The 7,432-nt window shown below is 36.3% G+C and overlaps 1 non-coding gene across 1 annotated transcript; it reads left to right on the forward strand.

The window, feature by feature from the left end:
• Positions 1-6,129: 6,129 nt before the first annotated feature.
• LOC144370223 (small nucleolar RNA SNORA42/SNORA80 family) lies at positions 6,130-6,265 on the forward strand. The gene has a single exon (XR_013430122.1). It is a non-coding gene; the product is annotated as a small nucleolar RNA SNORA42/SNORA80 family (small nucleolar RNA).
• Positions 6,266-7,432: the final 1,167 nt, after the last annotated feature.

Consider the following 7,432-nt stretch of genomic DNA (forward strand, 5'->3'; position numbering starts at 1 on the left):
TCATACAATTTGTAACAAAATTCGTTCTAATTAAAAGTATATTCTTACAATATTAAACACATTGGCAATGTTTTCTGAAAGGTTAGTGCAATATCAGAAAAGTAGAATTTTGGTTTTGGAAAACAAATTTACTTTTTTATTGTTCTTTTTAGATATACCTGACAGTAGAGTGCCTTTTGACATATTAAACATACATGGAGTGCAACCCATTCCAAGTAGGAGTTCATTCTTGTAGTTTTACATAATGTAGATTTACATTGGTTGTGTATTCATATATGTGCAAAGGAAAGTTATGTCAAATTATATTTTTTTACATATTCATACAGGCACCTAATATAATAATATAATTTGGCCAATTTATAAAATTATGTCTGATTCTGATGTATTTCCTATTCCCATCTCCCCTTCCTTCCCTTCATTTCACTTTATCCAGTCCAATGAACTTATATACTTTCCCCTCTATTCCCTCCTGTGTTGTCAGTAAGCATTCAAATATCAGAGAGCACATGTGGCCTTTGGCTTTTGGGGACTGGCTTATTTCAATTAGCATGATATTCTGTAATTCCATCCATTTACTGGCAAATGTCATAATTTTATTCTTCTAAATGGCTGAATAATATTCCATTGTGTGTATACACCACAAATTCCTTATCATTAATTGTTTGAAGGGCACCTAGTTGGTTACATAGTTTGTCTATTGTGAATTGAGCTGCCATAAACATTGATGTGTCTGTCTCTGTAGTATGCTGACTTAAAGTACTTTGTGTATAGATGAAGGAGTGAGACAACTGGGTCAAATGGTGGTTCCATTCCCAGTTTTCTGAGGAATCGCCATCCTGCTTTCCAGCAAAGTATGAGTGAACTTTTTCCCCCACATCCTTGCCAACATTTATTGTTCCTTTTATTCTTGACAATTGCCATTCTGACTGGAGTGAGATGAAATCTCAGTGTAGTTTTAATTTCATTTTGTTTAATTACTACAGATTTTGAACATTTTTTTCTTTTTTTTTTTTTGATCATTTGTATTTCTTCTGTGAGGTTTCTATTCAATTTTGTTGCCCATTTATTGATTTGCTTATGTGTTTGTTTTTTGATGTAAAATTTTGAGTTTTTTGTATCCTGGAGATTAAGGCTCTATGTGATGTGGAAGTGGTAAAGATTTTCTCTCTGTGTGTGTGTGTGTGTTTGTGTTTGTGTGTGTGTGTGTGTGTGTATGATGTATAAATTTAGTAGGTTTGCTAAACATAATAGCATTTTCAATTGAGCATTTTATTCATGTTAAGGGAAGGCATCTTATGCATAATTAATATGCTTAATATTCAAATACTTCTGCCAAACTGAAAGTCACAGGGTACATAATATTGACCAGGGTCTTTTTTCCATTGAATATTTTATCTTATAATATTAATCATAGTGGCACCATATGCATCTATTAAGGTATGAAATGCGCCAGGCAGTGATTTAACCTCCATTAACCAATTTCCCTCCAAAGTGTTCTCAGAATCAAATAACATCTATTTCTCACTTTTCTGTGGCACAAACAGGTTAAATGATTTGCAGAAGGTCATTTTGAAAGTAAAGAATGAAATGAAGTTACAGAACAGTCACCAGGAGGGAAGACATGCATGCATATGCATAAAGCTTTTGTATCCATTCCTCAAGAATGTGCAGAAGGCTATGGAAGAGAATATCAGGGAGGAATCATTCTGTGGATTGTGAGGGTTTGCATGTAGGGGACATTGGTCTGAAACCTGATATATAAGAAGCCGTGCCTATCACCAGTGAGGTGGCAGGAACATGAGAAGACCCTGGGAGAGGCCTTGGGGATACAACAGAGAGCTTGGCAAGGTTTGCTCCTGTGTGACCTTTTCAAGCAGTTTGTCCAAGTGCCATATACTTTTAAAGTATCTCCCTTTTTAGGCCTACCCCCACAAACCATTTTATAGATACACAATACTAAATCAGAGGGCGAAGAAAGGGGAAGTGCTTGTCAGAACAAATCAACCAAGGACTATTAACTGGTTTATCTTTCACCACTTTGGTATTCTTTTTCAGTAAATGTGAATTATTTTTAATAATTTCCTATAAGCTTTTTGAATTCAAAACCTCACAATTCTTGAGTTTTCTGTATTGCATAACCAAATCTTCTTAACTTTTGGATATTTCCCTCTCTAAAAAAATTGGAAAAAAAATAAAGCTGCAGAGCAAAACACATCTTCACAATTTTTATTTGAAAGTCTCTAGAGAATACAGTGAAGATAATTACTTAAAACTTTGTATCTGTACATTTTAGCTATGCAAAAAGATGGGTTTTTATTGTGGCATAGGCATATTGGTGCATGTGTATAACATAATCTTATCGATTTCACTCTCCAGCGATTCTCCATGCGTTACAAGCCTTCTTTGCCTGTTTTTCTTCCTCTGTCCTATTGGTGCCCTGTCTACCTTTGTGATACCTTCTTTTCTTTGTTTGCCTCACTAGCTTCCACATATGAAAGAAAACGTGTGATACTTCTCTTCCTGAGTCTGCTGCACTTTGCTTACCATGATATTCTCCAGTTCCGTTCATTTTCTGAAAATGAGATAATCTATTTTATATATTTATAATATTCCATTGTGTGTATGTGTGTGTGTGTATGTGTGTGTGTGTGTTTCACGTTTTCCTTATCAATATGTCTCTTGAGTTATACCTAGAATAGTTCTATAACCTGGCTTTTGTGAATTGTGTTTTTAATAAACATGGGCATGCATGCATCTCTAAAGTATGCTGATTTCAGGTCTTTTGGATAAAGACCAAAGAGTGGTAGAGTTGGATCATATTTTAATCCTTTTTTTATTCTTTTTAGGAACCTCCACACTGATTTGCATAGTGACTGTACTAACTGCATGTCCACCAAGTGTATGGAAGTTCCCCATTTCCCACATCCTTGTCACCATTTATTGCTATTTGTATTCATGATGACTGACATCTTGACTGGCATGAGAGGGAATCTCAGTGTACTTTTAGTTTACGTTTCCTTCATCGTTAAATACGTTCAACTTTTATTCTTCATATGATTGTTGGCCATTGTACTTTGAGAAGTATGTGTTCATTTCATGTAACTTTTTGGTGCAGGAACTGTGGTCGGAACTTTGTGGCATGTGGTAGAAATGCTCCTCGCTTGGGTCGACTCTCCCAGGAGTGTCCGGTGCACCCTGCCAGCTCTGCAGTGCTTCACCCCTGTGGCCAGTAGTGTAGGTGTGGGTGGGGAGTTTACAGCAACTGAGCTACTCAGGTGGGCTGTTCAAAGGTATTCTCTAGGGTAATATTTTCTGATGTCTCTCAGTGGGATGGAGATCAACAGATCTAATCCTTTCCAGAGCTACAGTCTTAGGGGTAGTTATTCCACCAATGCATGGAGAAAAGGTGAATTACTTCTCACACAGCAGGTCACTTTTCAGATTCTGCTTCAGCTTAATTCATTCTGACTTTCTCTTACACCACTGATTCTGAAGAAAGTTGATAAGCTTTGCTTCTTTTTCTCCCATTGTGACTCCTCTGACCTGAGACTGGTCCTATTGTCATGGGTGCAGACTTCAGGCTAATGAATTCCTCTGTGCTTTTCATTCTGGAAACCAGAATTTATGAGTCTCTCCAAGTATCTAGGAGCCTAAAACTGCACCTCCATGCACTCCCTCTGTCCCTGCCTTGCCAGTCAGCTCTGGACTCCCTACCTTGGTTTCCACCTGCCGAGGAGCCAAGGCATCATCTTGATGCTTAAAACTGTTCAACTCATTTCTTTATTTTTTTTACTATTTTAATAAATAAATAGATAGATAAATAAATAAATAAATGGCAGTGGAATGCATTACAATTCTTATTATATACATATCCCACAATTTTTTAGTTAGTTACGGACAGTACAATGACCTTGACATATCTTACATTTGAATCAGATGTGATATAATTTCTTATTTTTATGAGTGTACAGATTGCAGAATCATATTGGTCATGCAGTCACATATACACACACTAATAATAATGTCTGTTTCATTCTACTGTCCTTCCTATCACCCTATCCCCTCCCCTCCTCTCCTATCACTTCTCTCTACCACAACTTTTCATATCTCTGTATATAAAATATTTTGATACCCAATTAGAGTCTTCATACATGTACTTTGGATAATGATGTCTATCACATTCCACAGTTCTGGCTAATCCCCTGCCCCCTCCCTCACCCTCCCACCTTTTTTACCTCTCTAGAATTAATCTATTCCTCCTATACTCCCTCTCCCTACCTCATTATGAGTCAGCCTCCTTATATCAGAGAAAATATTCAGCACTTTTTTTTAGATTGGCTAACTTCACTTAGCATTATCTTCTCCAGCGCCAGCCATTTGCCTGCAAATGCCATGATTTTATTCTCTTTTATTGATGAGCAAAATTCCATTGTGTATATATGCCACTTTTCTTATCCATTCATCCACTGAAGCACATCTAGGTTGGCTCCACAGTTTAGGTATTGTGAATTGTTAATATTTCATACCTATGAAATATGCAATCAATATCAATTTCTTACCTATTTATTTTAAGTTTATTGAGACACAATTTATATGCCTTATAAGTAATCCATTTAAACTGTACAATTCAGTAGTTCATAAAGAACAGATACATGTAACTACCACCACAATCAATTTATAACTTTTCATAATATTAATCTTACATGATATGTCCTTAGTCATTTCGTGCTATCTTCTACCCTACCAGACAACCACCAATAGATTATCTGAGTCTGGACTCTCTACCTACATAGACATCATTATTCTGCATTTTCCTTTGCAGGGAATCATGCTGTAACTTGGTAGAAGTGGCTTCTTTCTCTTGGCAGCATATTTTCAACCGTCAAGAATATTGTAGCACGGATCAGCTCTTTATCTCTATTTTATATAGTCAGTAATCAAGAACCTTCCAAATTAAATTTGTTTATCCATTTGTCTGTCAATAGTGATTTATCTTTCATCCATCTTTTTGTCTATTACAAATAATGCTATTTTAGTCATTATGAAAAAATTTTCTCATGCAAATTTTTGCATAGGCTTTAGTTTGGTTATCCCTGTGATGAAAACACTCAACAAGAACAACTTAGAGGAGGAAAATTCATGGGATTCAAGGTTTCAGAGGTCTCTGTCCACAGATAGCCAACTCCATTGCTCTGTCCCCAGGTAAAGGGGAGGGGGGGAGGGGAATGGAAAGGAGAGGAGGGGAGGGGAGGAGAGGATAGGAGTAGGAAGAGAGGAGAGAAGAAAATAAAGGAAAAGGAGGGATAAGGAGAGAAAAGAAGAGAGAGATAGGAGAAGGGGGACTTCAGGAAGAACAACCTTTCTATGGAACAACCCATTTACCCAGCTCCTCCATTCATACCCAACTTCCCTACAGTTATCACCCAATCTACTGATTAGTTTACTGATCTCATAATCCAATCATCTCATCTCAGAATGTTTCTTCATTAACAGAGATTCTGGGGACACCTTGTACTCAAAACATAGTAGCATAGTTTCAATTCCCTTTGTATAAGTAACAGTGGAAATGGGAGGTCACATGGTAACTTCATGTTTAATGGTTTAAAGACCTGAAAAGCTGTTTTCAAAAATGGCTGTGCATCTCATGAACCTGTCAGTAGAACATAAGGATTCCAGTTTCTCCTCGTCCTCATCAATGCTTGTTTTTCTGATATTTTGAGTCCACTCAGTGTTTGTAAAGAAGCATCTTATTGTGGTTTTGTTTTGCATTTCCCTAATGACTCAAAATGTAGGTCATCTTTTTGTATCCACTTTGACAATTTTCATCCCTGGTTAGAGAAGAGTTCATTCAGGTCTGTTGTCTATTTTTAGTTTTGGCACATTTTTACTGGTAAGTGGGAAAATGCCATCATTAAATTATTATTGAAAATATTATGATAGTGAAAATATTAATCTTTTGTTGAATTTACTCCTGTATGTCTTATTATTTTTGATGCTACTAAAACCAGAATCACTTACGTTGATTTCCGCATCCTTACACTTTCACTTGTCAAGCATCCTCATAGCTACCTCAATTTTCTGAGTATATTAAATCTTTACTTTTATTTATTTATTTATTTTCCAAATAATGCACAGGCTTGGATTTATGGTGTGCTCATCCCCTTCGGGCATTCATGGTGTTTAATGCCAGAGCCAACTGTGCCTCTGAAGCATTGCCTGGTTTTTGTACCCACAGGCTACTGGCAGTGAAGTGGGTTGCACAGTGTGAGAAAAAAAGAAAGAAAACAATAAAATAGAATAAACATAAAAATAACCTCACAATAATTTCAAGTGCATGGTCATAGCATTAAAAATTGGTTGTAAAAAAATAAGATAAATCAATGACAAAAAGAAATTAGGAAATCATGCTAAGCAAATTAGTGGACAAAGCAGAAAGATGTCATTGAACATCTTCTGTATGTTAAACACGGTATTTTTTAAAAAAACTGACTTTAAGAGTTTACCATCTGTTTATACAGAAGACACCTACATGTATTCAAATTAGAAGAATTTATACAATCACAGTAAATTATTTTATAGCACAAATATCACTTTATAAGTGCAGAGAAGAGACCAATTAATGTGTTTGAAATATAACTAAGACTTTGGAAGAAAACGGAGCTTGAAGCAGCAGTGGAAACAGCAGGGATGCTAGTCTGATTGAATAAAATGGATGAGGCCTGGATGCAAGAAGTATCTCATAGATCTCTGCAAACTGGAAGCTTCACCATTTGATAGGAACAAAAATAGTAAATAATCAAACCACGATCTAGTACTGTACAGCTGAAGCAGTGAGTCTCAGCAAGAGGGTGAAAATGTGCTGGGTACACGTAGCTAATTCTCTGTGTTCTGGAGAAATGAGAAGAGTGGGAAGGCCCAGGGAGCTTCATTAGCACATCAGGCCAAAAAGTAAGAGAAGGGTCGCAGTGCAAATGGAGAGTGGTGTATACAATGTGAAGATTTCAACCTTAACAAGGAGGACTTTGATGAAGACACACTGAGCTAACTTACGAGTTGACTATTTGTTCAGAACTTAGGAAGCAGTGGCACATTTCTTAAAATACTGCAGAGTTAAGACAGCAATGGCATGAACGCCTTTTCAACATAAGTACGAGAAAAACTTCTGCAATCAGTTCTTGGAAGTGTCTCCATGGTGATCATCATCTCTAGGACCTTGTTTCTATCATGGAGGGTTCTGAAAGAATGAAACCTGAGATAAGCAGCAGTGATGTCTTTTGTTTTGACTAAAGAATTTATAAAAGTTTCTTCCTTACTTTGCAGTGGTGAAATTATTATTATTTTTCTTTTTTTAAAGTAAAAAAAAAAAAGGTATATTCTCAAGAGAAGTGGGCCATTTATTTTCCAATGTAAAAGAATTGGTGTTTCTGAAGGG

This window comes from Ictidomys tridecemlineatus, chromosome 13 (assembly GCF_052094955.1).
Source record: "Ictidomys tridecemlineatus isolate mIctTri1 chromosome 13, mIctTri1.hap1, whole genome shotgun sequence".
NCBI lineage: Eukaryota > Metazoa > Chordata > Mammalia > Rodentia > Sciuridae > Ictidomys > Ictidomys tridecemlineatus.